Below are 16,668 nucleotides of genomic sequence, written 5' to 3'. Positions count from 1 at the left end.
CAGGTCCTGTGCGCACAGAAAAGCCATATATGTGGAGTGCTGCTCTAAGGGTGGAGGTAGGTGCTGGAGATTACTGGGTGCGGGTTGGGGGACATTGACCCCATCAGCACTGAGAGTTTTTGGGGGTCTCCGTGTGGTGTTAACAGTGACGAAACATAGAGGCGTAGCTAGGGTTTTGGTTCGGGGGGGCGAAGCTTCTGAGTGAGCCCCTAACCCGGTAACCTTGATTACAACTGGGTGACGCCCCCTAATAGTGGAGGAGAACCTCAGCAGATGACCGCGCTGTTACTGAAGATAATCTCTATATAAAGACCAACATGGATATTACCGCCATATGGTCAGTGGTAGATACCAGCCCTACAGAACATATAAGAGATCACTGCACAGTTACAGATAATCTCTTACCGCTGACCTTCTTTCTGATGGAATCGTTCAGTTTTCCCGTCTTTAACAGTCACAGTAACCTGAGTTCCCCTATAACAATAAGTGCCCACTTTACATTTAATAATGTCCTGAGTCTCCCCCTGTACAGCTCCCCTATACACTGTATGAAGCTCTCTTATACATAGTCTAATGCCCCTCACTGTACATATGCTGACCCCTTAGTATCCCCCTAACTGTTTGATAGCTCCAACACTGTAATCGTCACACTGTATGATGGCCCCTAAATAGCCTCCATAAAGAATAATGCACCAGACAATCATCAATATAGTCCTCAATATAGTATAATGCACTCCCCATAGGCAGACTATATAGTACAATGCACTCCCCATAGGCCTCCATGTAGTATAATGCACTCCCCATAGGCAGTCTCTATAGTATACTGCAGCCCTTAATAAAATGCACCCCTTAAGGCAGACTCTATAGCATAATGCAGCCCCTAATATTATGCACCCCCATAGGCAGACTTTATAGTATAATACAGCCCTTAAAGGGAACCTGTCACCAGTTTTGGCCTTTATATGTTACGGCCATCACCTTTCAGGGCTGGTATGCAGCATTCTATAATGCTGTATATCTGCCCCCAACCCGACCTGTAAGAGAAGAAAAAGACCTTTTATTATACTCACCTATGGGGCAGTCCGATCCAAGGGGTGTCGTAGGCTTTGGTCCGGCACCTCCAATCTTCTTGCGATGTCGCCCTCCCGCTTGCTTCATGTGTCTGATGCGTCTCTGCGTCATCCACACAGACTCCTTGGCACTGCGAACAGGTGTCTGGAAAGGTCAAAGAGCCCTGGCACCTGAGCACTGCAGTACTTTGCTCTGCTCTCAACATGGCAGAGAAGTACGCCTGCGCAGGAGCGCGATGCTGAGGAAACTGTGTGGACGACGCAGTGATGCATTATCCACATGAAGCAAGCAGGACGATGATCATAAGAAGATGGGAGGTGCTGGATCAAGAAGAGCGACACCCCTCTGACCAGGCCGCCCCGCAGATGTGTATAAGAAAAGTTATTTTTCTTCTCTTACAGGTCGGGTTGGGGGCCGATATACAGCATTATAGAATGCCCCATAAAAAATAAATACTCACCTTTCTTCCTGGTTCCTCCGCTGTTCTGAGTGCCCGCACATCTCCAGACAGCGGGTGCCAAGTAATGACGTCATCGCGACCCCCTGTCAGTGTCAGCGTCGGTGGTGTCAGACGCTGAGAGGGGGATGATGGGAGAGGGAACAAAATGCTCCTTCTCTCATCAATTCGGTCAGCTGTACCAACATCTAGGTGTTACAGCTGAACTTGCGAAGACGGTAGGAGGGCCACTGCTGACACTGCCCCCCCCCCCCCCGCCTGCTCAAGGGCCTCATAGCAGTCAGGCGGCAAAGCAGAGAAATCGATTCTCCCTGCACTGCTGCAGAATGTAACTATACGGGCACGCTGTGCACGCCAATACAGTTACAGTAGGGTAGCTCTGGGTGGACCCCTCAGACCACGGGGCCTGGGGCGACCACCCCCTCTGCCCCCCGTTGCTACACCACTGCATAACAGCTGTGGACAGAATGAGGCTTCGCTGGTTCTACATTATTTCCAGTCAGACACCTGCAGGATGAGAGGACAGAAGCCCAGAGAAGTTCTCCCACAATGCGATGACTCCTCTTCTGGCTCCAGCACAATAATGTAGATACTAGTGATGAGTGAGCCGCTCTCCACTACTCGATCCGGCATCGGGAGCTCGGACAAGCTTGTTACTGGAGTATCGCAGGTGATGGAGCACCATGCTCGAGTCACACAAAATAGTTAATAAATAACATTCTCCATATGTCTACTTTACATCAGCCCAATGTTGGAAACATAATTTTTTTTGTTAGGAAGTTATAAGGGTTAAAAGTTGACCAGCGATTTCTCATTTTTACAACAAATTTACAAAACATTAAGGACCACATCACATTTGAAGTGACTTTGAGGGGCCTATAAGAAAGAAAATACCCAAAAGTGACACCATTGTAAAAATTGCAGCCTTCAAGGTTCTCAAAACCACATTCAAGAAGTTTATTAACCCTTCAGGTGCTACACAGGAACTTGGAAACCCAGAAACGTGGAAGGAAAAAATGAACATTTAACTTTTTAGCAACAAAAACGATCTTTTAGCACCATTTTTTATATTTTCACAAGAGTAATAGGAGAAAATGGACCACAAAAGTTGTTGTGCAATTTCTCATGAGTATCCTGATACCCCATATGTGGAGGAAAAGCCAATGTTTAGTCGCACTGAAGAGCTCGGAAGGGAAGGAGTGATGTTTATTCAGACTTTGATGGAATGGTCTGCGGGCGTCATGTTGTGCGTGAAGAGCCCCTGATGGGCCTAAACAGTGGCAATACTCCATAAGTGACCCCATTTTGGAAACTACACCCCTCCAGGAATTTTTTTTTTTGGAAACTACACCCCTCCAAAGTGTTTGATACCGTGCCGCACAAGAGGTTGGTACACAAAATGAGAATGCTTGGTCTGGGGGAAAATGTGTGTAAATGGGTTAGTAACTGGCTTAGTGATAGAAAGCAGAGGGTGGTTATAAATGGTATAGTCTCTAACTGGGTTGCTGTGACCAGTGGGGTACCGCAGGGGTCGGTATTGGGACCTGTTCTCTTCAACATATTCATTAATGATCTGGTAGAAGGTTTACACAGTAAAATATCGATATTTGCAGATGATACAAAACTATGTAAAGCAGTTAATACAAGAGAAGATAGTATTCTGCTACAGATGGATCTGGATAAGTTGGAAACTTGGGCTGAAAGGTGGCAGATGAGGTTTAACAATGATAAATGTAAGGTTATACACATGGGAAGAAGGAATCAATATCACCATTACACACTGAACGGGAAACCACTGGGTAAATCTGACAGGGAGAAGGACTTGGGGATCCTAGTTAATGATAACCTTACCTGGAGCAGCCAGTGCCAGGCAGCAGCTGCCATGGCAAACAGGATCATGGGGTGCATTAAAAGAGGTCTGGATACACATGATGAGAGCATTATACTGCCTCTGAACAAATCCCTAGTTAGACCGCACATGGAGTACTGTGTCCAGTTTTGGGCACCGGTGCTCAGGAAGGATATAATGGAACTAGAGAGAGTACAAAGGAGGGCAACAAAATTAATAAAGGGGATGGGAGAACTACAACACCCAGATAGATTAGCAAAATTAGGATTATTTAGTCTAGAAAAAAGACGACTGAGGGGCGATCTAATAACCATGTAAACCTCAACCTCAACCCCTACCCTACCTCACATCGAAACCTTACTAATCTTACTAATATTAATTGCACTCCTTCATCCCCTCCTTCTTTTAATTGTGCCCTTTGGAATCCACGGTCTGTATGTAACAAGCTTCCTTTCCTACACAATTACTTTCTGAAAAACTCTCTGAATCTGCTGGCCCTCACGGAAACCTGGATTCAGGATTCTGACACTGTCTCTCCTGCTGCCATTACCCATGGTGGCTTACAATTCTCCCATTCCCCGAGACCAACAAACAGACCTGGTGGTGGAGTTGGCATACTCCTGTCCCCACAATGCACTTTCCAGGTCATCCCCTCAGTTCCATCACTCTCATTCCCTTCTTTTGAGGTCCACACCATCAGGCTCTTTCGCCCCCTCTCCCTCAGAGTAGCGGTCATATACCGGCCCCCAGGCTCACCCACCCGCTTCCTGGACCATTTCTCTGCCTGGCTGCCGCACTTCATGTCCTCAGAACTACCAACCCTTATCCTGGGAGACTTCAACATCCCCATTAACAGCCCCACTTCCACATCTGCATCCCAGCTTCTGTCACTAACCACTTCTCTCGGCCTCTCACAGCTCTCAACCTCTGAGACACACAAGGACGGTAACACCCTGGACCTGGTTTTTGCCCGGCTCTGCTCAATCTCCTACATAGATAACTCACCGTTTCCCCTCTCTGACCACAACATTCTCTCCTTCACACTCACATATCCTCGCTCACCCCAGCACCCTCCTACACACCATTCAGTCAGAAATCTACAAGCCATTAACCCTCTTACACTTTCAGACTCCCTACGCTTATCATTGTCCCCAATCTCTTCCTTTTCCTGTCCTGATCTGGCGGTACATCACTTCAATGACACTCTTAGAAGCACCCTTGACCAAGTAGCTCCCCTCACCCTCAGGACCTCCAAACACAGAATAAAACAGCCCTGGCTCACATCGCAAACCCGATTTCTCCAGCGATCCTCTAGGTGTGCTGAACGCTTATGGAGGAAAACACGCACACCAGAAGACTTCATACACTTCAAATTTATGTTAAGGACCCATAACTTTGCCCTTCACTTTGCTAAACAGACCTACTTTACCACTCTGATCTCCTCACTATCCAACAACCCCAAGAAACTTTTTGACACCTTTCACTCCCTCCTCAGGCCAAAAGCACAAGCCCCTATCACAGATATTTGTGCTGGTGACCTGGCCTCCCACTTTATAGAGAAAATAGACAATATCCGTCAGGAAATCCGCTCCCAACAACTAAGTTCAGTGACTCCCATCCCTCCCCTCATTGCCCCTGGCTCACTCTCCACATTCGATCCCATCACAGAAGAAGAAGTCTCCAAGCTCCTCTCCTCTTCTCGTCCGACTACATGCACTACCGACCCCATTCCCTCACATCTCCTCCAGTCTCTCTCTCCAGTTGTCACAAGTCACCTAACTACAATCTTTAATCTCTCCCTCTCCTCTGGCATTTTCCCCTCCTCCTTCAAACACTCTATCATTACTCCATTACTAAAGAAACCCACCCTCGACCCATCCTGCACAAACAACTACAGACCGGTCTCCAATCTCCCCTTCATCTCTAAACTCTTGGAGCGCCTGATATACTCCCGCCTTACCCGTTACCTCTCCACTCACTCCCTCCTAGACCCTTCACAGTCCGGTTTCCGCCCCCTACATTCGACAGAAACTGCACTCATCAAAGTGACCAATGACCTTCTGACAGCAAAACGTAATGGTGACCACTCTCTGCTCATTCTTCTCGACCTTTCTGCAGCTTTTGACACTGTTGACCACCCTCTCCTGCTTTCTAGGCTCCAGTCACTAGGCATTAAGGACACTGCTCTCTCCTGGTTCTCCTCCTATCTTTCCGACCGCTCCTTCAGTGTTCTGTTTTCTGGCTCCACTTCATCTCCTCTTCCTCTCACTGTTGGGGTACCTCAGGGCTCAGTCCTTGGCCCCCTTCTGTTCTCTCTCTACACGGCCCCAATTGGACAGACCATCAGCAGATTTGGCTTTCAGTACCATCTCTATGCCGACGACACACAACTATATACGTCATCCCCTGACCTTACCCCCGCTGTACTACAGAATGCCACTGACTGTCTGTCCGCAGTCTCCAACATCATGTCCGCTCTCTATCTGGAACTCAACCTCTCCAAAACTGAACTTCTTCTGCTCCCACCATCTACTAACCTCCCTAAATCTGACATTTCCCTCTCCGTGGGTGGCACCATAATAACACCCCGGCAGCAGGCGCGCTGTCTGGGTGTTATGTTTGACTCCGATCTCTCCTTCACCTCCCATATACAATCTCTTGCCCGCTCGTGCCGCTTACACCTAAAGAACATCTCTAGAATTCGCCCTTTTCTCACCATGGAGACAGCTAAAATCCTCACGGTCGCCCTGATCCACTCCCGCCTGGACTACTGTAACGCTCTATTAATTGGCCTCCCCCTCACTCGACTTTCCCCTCTCCAGTCCATCCTTAATGCAGCAGCCAGGGTCGTCCATCTGGCTAATCGTTACTCGGACACGTCCGCTCTTCTTGTTCTCACCCACAAAGCTCTCCACAGTGCGGCACCCCCTTACATCTCCTCCCTCATTTCTGTCTATCAGCCTAACAGACCACTGCGCTCTGCAAATGACTTTCGACTAACCTCTGCACTAATCCGTACCTCCCACTCCCGACTCCAAGACTTCTCCCGTGCTGCGCCAATCCTCTGGAATGCTCTACCCCAAGATATTAGGACCATCCATAATTTGCATAGTTTTAGGCGCTCGCTCAAAACACATTTGTTCAGAGCGGCCTATCACGTTCACTAATCAAAGTTATGTTATGTTTGTGTGTGTGTAGCCCATTCACTATCCCCATCTATTCCCCAACCCCTGAAGATGGCTGGACCATGATTGTAAATACATCATTGTAAATACACACCTGTACTTTGTATCTCCCCCACCTCATTGTAGATTGTAAGCTCTCACGAGCAGGGTCGTCTTATTTTGCTTTAATTATTGTATTGTTAACGTTGTTACTTATGACTTTTGTGTTTGAAACTGTTAAACTGTAAAGCGCTGCGGAATATGTTGGCGCTATATAAATAAAGATTATTATTATTATTATAAGTATATAAGGGGACAATACAAATAGCTCGCTGAGGATCTGTTTATACCAAGGAAGGTGACGGGCACAAGGGGGCATTCTTTGCGTCTGGAGGAGAGAAGGTTTTTCCACCAACATAGAAGAGGATTCTTTACTGTTAGGGCAGTGATAATCTGGAATTGCTTGCCTGAGGAGGTGGTGATGGCGAACTCAGTCGAGGGGTTCAAGAGAGGCCTGGATGTCTTCCTGGAGCAGAACAATATTGTATCATACAATTATTAGGTTCTGTAGAAGGACGTAGATCTGGGGATTTATTATGATGGAATATAGGCTGAACTGGATGGACAAATGTCTTTTTTCGGCCTTACTAACTATGTTACTATGTTAGAATCATAGTTTTATAGTAATGATTATAATGTTTTTAGTTTTATTAGTGTATGAATTTATAATATGGTGTTATGTGTACATCTATATATACAAAGCGGAGTGTATGTGTGTGTGTATTTCAATCCACACCCACTCCACATAGCCCCACCCACTTTACATAGCCCTGCCCACTATGCATAGCCCCACCCACTCAACATAGCCACACTCACTCCACATGCAAAGCCCATATAATAAATATATATATATATAATCTTGTATATATATAAGGCACATCTTCTTGACCACAACAGGTTACACTGCCTGTGTTGCCCATAGCAACCAATCACTAAGCAGCTTTCATTTCACCAGAGCTGTTTAAAAGATGAACGCTGAGCTGTGATTGGTTGCTATGAGCAACAGTTTTACTTGTAGACAGTTGTAACTGAGGCCTATTATTGTTATCATTTCTATGGTGTTATCGTCCTTCTGTAAAGCTGGAAATAACAGAATTTATTACCGTGCCGACACAGACCACCCTCTGCCACAGGCTGCAGGGGCGCAGAATCAGGAACTTCTCTTGGTCTGACATGAAGCATCTCATTAACTTAAAAATTCAAGCACAGATTAAGAAAAGAAAACACAAGATGGATTTCTCCAACCCAGGTATAATTTTAATCGGTGTAACAGTGCCACCCTGACAATGTCTGGTTCACTTTATAGTTATTTATACAGCTACCAGGCAAAGTGGGGTCCTAGGCAAAGTTTAAAATGGGGCCCCAAAAGCTAACATATTGCACATCACACAGAAGCATTTAGATTGTACTTACATGCGCTGATCTCAGGCCGCTAAACGAGTGTGATCGACAATACTGAAGTAATTGGACGCTTGTTTCCCGGCCTCTTTACACCGTCTGAGAAAGAATGATGGGGACAGAACCATCACTAATAGATCACTAAGGCTACGTTCAGACTAGCGTTGTGCGCCGCTGCGTCGGCGACGCGACGCACAACGCACCGAAAAACGCGTGCAAACGCACGCAAAAACGCTGCGTTTTTCGACGCGTGCGTCGTTTTTTGACAAAAATCGGACGCAAGAAAAATGCGTCAAAAAAGACGCACGTGTCGGAAAACGCAACAAGCAAAAACGCATGCGTCCCCCATGTTAAACATAGGGGCGCATGACGCGTGCGTCGCCGCTGCGTCGCCCGACGCTAGCGCGACGCACACTAGCCGAACGCTAGTGTGAACGTAGCCTAACAGATCACCATACAGTATCCTGTTATCAGCAGCACATCTGCAGAATATGCAGTAGTCCTCCATATAGTATAGTACACTCCTCATAGTCCTCCATATATTAAAATACACTCCTCAGTCCTCCATATAGCATAATACACTTCTAACAGTGCTCCATATAGTATAATGCACCGCCATAGTCATCCATGTAGTACAATTCACTTCCCATAGTATAATGCACCCCATAGTTCTTCATATAGTATAATGTATTCCCCATAGTCCTCGATACAGTATAATTCAGCCCACATATAGTATAATGCAGCCACCACCGCACAGAGTATAATGTAGCCACCACCCCACAGAGTATAATGCAGCCACCCCACAGAGTATAATGCAGCCACCCCACAGAGTATAATGTAACCATACAGGAGGGGGAATATGAGCCATGCATACAGGAGGGGGGGTGAATATGAGCCATGCATACAGGAGGGGGGGAATATGAGCCATGCATATAGGGGGGGAATATGAGCCATGCATATGGGGGGGAATATGAGCCATACATACAGGAGGGGGGGAATATCAGCCATGCATACAGGGGGGGAATATGAGCCATGCATATAGGGGGGGGATATGAACCATACATACAGGTGGGGGGAATATGAGCCATGCATATGGGATGGTAGGGAGATGAGCCATGCATACAGGAGGGGGGGAATATGAGCCATGCACACAGGTGGGGGGAATATGAGCCATGCATATGGTATGGTAGGGAGATGAGCCATGCATACAGGAGGGGGGGGAAATGAGCCATGCATACAGGAGGGGTGGGGATATGAGTCATGCATACAGGAGGGGAGATATGAGCCAAGCATACAGGTGGGGGGGGGGATATGAGCCATGCATATGAAATGAGCCATGCATACGGGGGGGGAATATGAGCCATGCATATGGGATGGGAGGAAGATGAGCCATGCATACAGGATGGGGGGAGATGAGCCATGCATACAAGAGGGGAGGGGGGCATTATACAGTATTGAGCATCATGTGGGGCCATTATACAGTATGGAGCATCATGTGGGGCCATTATACAGTATGGAGCACTGTGTGGCCGTTATACAGTATTGAGCATCATGTGTGGCCATTATACTGTATTGAGCATCATGTGTGGCCATTATACAGTATGGAGCACTGTGTGGCCATATTTTTTTTTGTTATAATTATTGTATATGAAACAGTGTGATCAGCAGTGCTAAATGGGTGTGGTCAGAGGCGTGGCCTAAAATTTGCCACGGCGCACTACGCGCACTGCAAACTTTATACCTCTTTCCCTTTTTCAAAAGTTGGGAGGTATGATGCCGCATTTGCCAGACCACGGCAAGTGCCGCAAATCCCATAGGGAATGAATGAGGCCGAACGCAGTGTTGCCGTAAGTGATCCATTACGCTGCAGATGCAGAAAAACTGCCGGATCTGCTGCAAAAGGCTACTTTCACATCAGCGATTCTAGCCAAAGTCACTGCCGATAGTGTCATACTCACCAATGGGGGAGGCAGCACTAAAAGTGCCTAGGGCAGCATAAACTCTAAATACGGCCCTGAGCACAGCCCACATAGTAGTATATAGCACAGCCCACACAGTAGTATATAGAACAGCCCACACAGTAGTATACAGCACTGCCCACACATTAGTATACAGCACTGCCCACACAGTAGTATACAGCACAGCCCACAAAGTAGCATACAGCACTGCCCACACAGTAGTATACAGCACAGCCCACACAGTAGTATACAGCACAGCCCACACAGTAGTATAGAGCACAGCCCACACAGTAGTATACACAGCACAGCCCACAAAGTAGTATACAGCACAGCCCACACAGTAGTATACAGCACAGCCCACACAGTAGTATGCAGCACAACCCACACAGTAGTATACAGCACAGCCCACATCCCCCTTCCCTCCCCTCCTCTCCCCTCCCAAGAATGGCCCCACAGTCCAGTAAAAAAAAAAACTCTCCTCGTGCCCGCGCTGCTCCTGTGTCGGCAGCTGCCGCCGCACTGACTGGCACACGAGTGCACGATGACGCGCACCCGCAGTGTCAGAGGCAGAGCGGGGAATGATGGGAGAGGGAGCATCAGTTGACGCTCTCTCCTCCATCATTGCTTTGAACTGTACCGGCAGACGCCGGTATGGTTCAATGCGGCGGGGGAGTTGGTGCTGGTGGCAGGCGGGCCTCCCTGCCTCACAGGGGCCCCAAAGCGGCTGCGTGACTTGCCACTAGCTGGGGGCCCCTGGGAGAGGGGAGGACCCAGGCAGCTGCCTGGTCTACATGCCCCTAACACCAGCCCTGACAGCTACAACTAATGCAGCTCTAAATGACTCCTTTACAATTTCTAACTAAATGGTATTATTCTCAATGGGTGGAGCCGCAGCACTGAAATGCTCTGAGCTGCTGGGACACTGCGCCTCCACAGTGTATAGACGGGAGGGAACTTGGAGATGACACACAGGTATATACTATACACAGGGGAGATGACACACAGGTATATACTATATACAGGAGGAGATGACATACAGGTATATACTATATACAGGATGAGATGACATGCAGGTATATACTATATACAAGAGGAGATGACATACAGGTATATACTATATACTGGAGGAGATGACAGGTATATACTATATACAGGAGGAGATGACATACAGGTATATACTATATACAGGAGGAGATGACAACAGGCAGGGCCGGCTCCAGGTTTTCGAGGGCCCCGGGCGAAAGAGTCTCAGTGGGCCCCCCCCCCCTTTAACACATACCCCGATTTATGATGCACAGATACGGCAGAGAAATGTATAGTACAATGCCAGATTTCACTTCTTACATGAGTGACAGCTATTGTAAATTCTGCAGTGTATATATACAGGACAGGAGGAGTGGTACTGTGCAGTGTATATATACAGGAGGAAAGGTGCTGTGCAGTGTATATATACAGGAGGAAAGGTACTGTGTAGTGTATATATACAGGGGGAGAGGTGCTGTGCAGTGTATATATACAGGGGGAGAGGTACTGTGCAGTGTATATATACAGGGGGAGAGGTGCTGTGCAGTGTATATATACAGGGGGAGAGGTGCTGTGCAGTGTATATATACAGGGGGAGAGTGTTGTGAATTCTGTTGTCGAGCTCCCTCCTGTGGTCGTGAATGGTACTTCGGCGAGTTCTGTCTATGGGCTCCCTCTGGTGGCTATGAGTGAAGCTGCGGCTTCTGAGGTTCCTTACACAGGTGACGTGGCTTATCCTTTGGTTGGCTGCTCTATTTAACTCCTCTCAGATCGTTACTCCATGCCAGCTGTCAATGTTTTTGCATTTGTTCTTTTCGCTCCTGGATCTCTCTAGTGACCTGCCTTCTCCTGCAGAAGCTAAGTTCCTGATAGTCATTATTTGTTCTTTGTTTTCTTGTCCAGCTGGTTATCATGATTTTGTCTTGCTAGCTGGAAGCTCTGGGATGCAGAGTGGTCCCTCCGCACCGTGAGTCGGTGCGGAGGTCTTTTTTGCACACTCTGCGTGGTCTTTTGTAGGTTTTTGTGCTGATCACAAAGTTACCTTTCCTATCCTCTGTCTATTTAGTAAGTCTGGCCTCCCTTTGCTGAAACCTGTTTCATTTCTGCGTTTGTGACTTTCATCTTTACTCACAGTCAATATATGTGGGAGGCTTCCTTTACCTTTGGGGAATTTCTCTGAGGCAAGGTAGGCTTTATTTTCCATCTCTAGGGCTAGATAGTTCTTAGGCTGTGACGAGGCGCCTAGGTCTGGTCAGGAGCGCTCCACGGCTATTTCTAGTGTGTGTGATAGGATTAGGGCTTGCGGTCAGCAGAGTTCCCACATCCCAGAGCTCGTCCTGTATGAGGTTTAACTATCAGGTCATTCCGGGTGCTCCTAACCACCAGGTCATAACAGGAGAGGTGCTGTGCAGTGTATATATACAGGGGGAGAGGTGCTGTGCAGTGTCGTGAGCAGGGCGTTGTTGTATCAGAAAATCTTTTCTGTTTTGAGTTTTTCTATGAAACAAAGACTTTTCTACATAAACAACGTTGTTTGGTTTTGCGGCCCTAACAGATCTGTGCTACAAAGTAACAGGCGGATCGGGCATTAATGAGGGACCTGATGCTGAATCCTTTCCACAAACCCTAATGACCCAATTAGTGCCCCGTCATTAGAACCTCATTAAACACCTCCCTGTCCTGAGTAGTCATGTACAGTATGGGGGGATCCTGCAGCCCACCCCCTGACTGCTCCATACCATACACTGCCCTCTGTTGCGCTCACTATTATCCTGTGCATTTCTCCTTCATCGTTACCCCATGTTACACTTGTCACCCCCCACTACAGAGTAGCAGGGCAGCCAATGTCACAGGTCACCCCCTCCCGGATCCTAATGGCAGCAGGAAATGTCTGCTCCTCTATTGGGTTGGAACCTGATTTAATCAAGGAATAATGTGGATTTGTTGCCGGTGGCTGTAGGGGAAGGGTTAAGTAATTCCATGTCCTTGGAGGGAGCAGTGGCAGCTGCTGGGACCTGGGACAGACACAACCAATGTTGCTGTGACTGCACAGTGTGACCTGGAGGAGAGAAGCTAAGACTCCGGAGCAGAAATCACCCACATGCCAGCACTGGGCAGCGTCCCTCCAGTCACCAGCCTGGGGCCACGGGGCCCCAACGTACAGCCCACAGCTCAGTTTTATCCATGGCAGCATCTCCCCTTCCTCCTGGCATCTGGTTAACCCCATTTATGCGGGTCGGATTGTTATCATTAAGGTTTAGCAATAACCTTCATACAGATGGGAAGGGGTTAAGCTTCTTCCTACCCCACTGGTGCAGGTTTGGTGCAGCATGCATGTATTCTGGGAGAGCTGGGTGGCTGCAGGTTGCAGGCTGCACCCCACCAGCTGCTCCTCCAGACATCACCCACATTTTTAGGCAGCGGAGACAGCAGCAGCAGACTGAGCCACAAGTCCATCTGCAACCACTGCTGGATACCTTTGCACTCACTCAGTCACTGGTAGGAGCTCCGGAATCTGCCTGATAAACTTCAGCACTGCAGCCAGCCAGGGGCCAGAGCAGGAGAAAGTGCTCTCTCCACCCACAATGTCACATTGGCTGCGTTCTCTTAACCCCTATGTGTGCCTGCCTGGCTGCACTGACTGAGTGAGAAGATGCTTGTCAGAGCTGGCACATAGGGGTTAAGAGAACGCAGCCAGCAGTGACTTTGTGGGTGGAGAGAGCATGTTCTCCTGCTCTGCTCTCCCAGCTGTATCTATGACAGCGTGACTGGGCCCCCCTCTCTTCCCAGGGCCCCGGCATTTGCCCAGGTGCGCCGGGGGCTGACGCCGGCCCTGCATACAGGTATATACTATATGCAGGAGGAGATGACATACAGGTATATACTATATACAGGGGAGATGACACACAGGTATATACTATATACAGAGAAGGGGACACACAGGTATATACTATATACAGGAGGAGATGACTTACAGGTATATGCTATATACAGGAGGAGATGACATACAGGTATCTATAGGCATCTATATAAATAATCGCCAGTTGGGATTTCTGGGTGCTGTTCCTGAATCCCATAAGGCACCGCGCCCACAGAAATCAGTGCAGCCAGGAGCATTGCCCGCCCCTCTCTGTACAGATGAGGCTTCTGGTTACTATGAGACTGCGGATGGGATGCCTCTGCCGCTTGTAATGAGAGGCGGAAGTGCTGACATTACATGTCCTGCAGCGGGGGCCCGGTAATAGGATGGGCGGTAGGAGCCGTGCGTGTCCTGTCCTCACTGATATCGTATATACCGCACAGTACACAGCACAGACCGCAGGCAGCATTAGCTACCACTACACTGATATCTGTATACATAGAATAAAATGCTCTGCATTATATACGAGACTTCCCCCAATATCTCCCGTACGCCCCCCAGTGGACAGGTGTTGTCTGGTTACAGGGGAGTAGAGTGGCAACTAATAGCTGACCTTACTAAACCCGCAGAGGCTGCCTCTCCCAGCTTACACCCGCAGAGGCTGCCTCTCCTAGCTTACACCCGCAGAGGCTGCCCCCAGCTTACACCCGCAGAGGCTGCCCCGAGCTTACACCCACAGAGGCTGCCCCCCCAGTTTACACCCGCAGAGGCTGCCTCTCCTAGCATACACCCGCAGAGGCTGCCTCTCAGCTTACTCCCACAGAGGCTGCCCCTAGCTTACACCCGCAGAGGCTGCCTCTCCTAGCTTACACCCACAGGGGCTGCCCCCGAGTTTACACCCGCAGAGGATGCCTCTCCTAGCATACACCCACAGAGGCTGACCCCCCAGTTTACACCTGCAGAGGCTGCCTCTCCTAGTTTACACCCGCAGAGGCTGCCTCTCCCAGCTAACAGCGCAGAGGCTGCCCCCAGCTTACACCCGCAGAGGCTGCCCCCCCAGTTTACACCCGCAGAGGCTGCCTCTCCTAGCTTACACCCGCAGAAGCTGCCTCTCCCAGCTAACACCCGCAGAGGCTGCCCCCAGCTTACACCCGCAGAGGCTGCCTCTCCCAGCTAACACACGCAGAGGCTGCCTCTCCCAGCTAACACACGCAGAGGCTGCCTCTCCTAGCTTACACCCACAGAGGCTGCCTCTCCCAGCTTACACCCACAGAGGCTGCCCCCAGCTTACACCCGCAGAGGCTGACTTTCTCAGCTTACACCCACAGAGGCTGCCCCCCAGTTTACACCCGCAGAGGCTGCCCCCCAGTTTACACCCGCAGAGGCTGCCTCTCCCAGCTTACACCCGCAGAGGCTGCCTCTCCTAGCTTACACCCGCAGAGGCTGCCCCCAGCTTACACCCGCAGAGGCTGTCCCGAGCTTACACCCACAGAGGCTGCCCCCCCAGTTTACACCCGCAGAGGCTGCCTCTCCTAGCATACACCCGCAGAGGCTGCCTCTCAGCTTACACCCACAGAGGCTGCCCCTAGCTTACACCCACAGAGGCTGCCTCTCCTAGCTTACACCCACAGAGGCTGCCCCCCAGTTTACACCCGCAGAGGCTGCCTCTCCTAGCATACACCCACAGAGGCTGACTCTCTCAGCTTACACCCACAGAGGCTGCCCCCCAGTTTACACCCGCAGAGGCTGCCTCTCCTAGTTTACACCCGCAGAGGCTGCCTCTCCTAGCTTACACCCGCAGAGGCTGCCCCCAGCTTACACCCGCAGAGGCTGTCCCGAGCTTACACCCACAGAGGCTGCCCCCCCAGTTTACACCCGCAGAGGCTGCCTCTCCCAGCTTACACCCACAGAGGCTGCCACCCAGCACACACCCGCAGAGGCTGCCCCCCAGCATACACCCGCAGAGGCTGCCACCCAGCATACACCCGCAGAGGCTGCCACCCAGCATACACCCACAGAGGCTGCCCCAGCATACACTCGCGGAGGCTGCCCCCCACCTTACACCTACGGAGACTGCCCCTCAGTCTACTCCCGCAGAGGCCACCTCACCCAGCTGAGATTCGCAGAGGCTGTCCCCCAGCTTATTCCTCCAGTGGCTACTGTCCAGCTTGCTCCCACAGAAACTGCCTCCCCCAGTGACCGCGGCAGTGTCACAAGCGCAGGCCACGATCTGCACCTGTGCAAGTGACATACCGTACATATCTCCGCTATTCCCGTGCATGCACAGTAACAGCCACAACTGTGTGGTAATGACACGGCTGTTACTTCGCCTGCGTGGGGAATAGCGGTGACGTCTATGTTTTACTTGTGCAGCCGCAGTAACAGCCTTATGGCCACGAACTGCGCCTGCACAAGTGACAGATATACGTCACCGCTATGCCCAGTAACAGCCATAACTGCTCAGTATACCCGCGCATGCTTACTTATGATTTTTTATTACCTCACATGGCACAAACTTCTCCACAGTCCCATACTATGTATCAATTTTGTCTACTATACTATATACAGGAGGAGAAGACACAGAGGTGTATACTATATACAGGAGGAGATGACATACAGTTATATACTATATACAGAAGGAGATGACACGCAGGTATATACTATATACAGGAGATGACACAGGTATATACTATATACAGGAGGAGATGACACAGGTATACACTATATACAGGAGGAGATGACATGCAGGTATATACTATATACAGGAGGAGATGACACAGGTATACACTATATACAGGAGGAGATGACACAGGTATACACTATATACA

The 16,668-nt window shown here is 49.4% G+C and overlaps 1 protein-coding gene across 2 annotated transcripts in view; it reads left to right on the top strand.

Moving 5' to 3' along the window:
* The first annotated feature begins 5 nt into the window (after window positions 1-5).
* LOC138663530 (oocyte zinc finger protein XlCOF6-like) overlaps window positions 6-16,668 on the top strand; it is a 49,537-nt gene continuing 32,874 nt past the window's right edge. For both annotated transcript variants that reach the window (XM_069749771.1, XM_069749770.1), the window contains exon 1: window positions 6-56. The gene's annotated coding sequence lies outside the window, so the exon portion shown is untranslated. The remainder of the gene's footprint in view (window positions 57-16,668) is intronic.

This window comes from Ranitomeya imitator, chromosome 2 (genome assembly GCF_032444005.1).
Source record: "Ranitomeya imitator isolate aRanImi1 chromosome 2, aRanImi1.pri, whole genome shotgun sequence".
NCBI classification, from domain to species: domain Eukaryota; kingdom Metazoa; phylum Chordata; class Amphibia; order Anura; family Dendrobatidae; genus Ranitomeya; species Ranitomeya imitator.
This window is presented reverse-complemented; position numbering and strand designations above follow the sequence as displayed.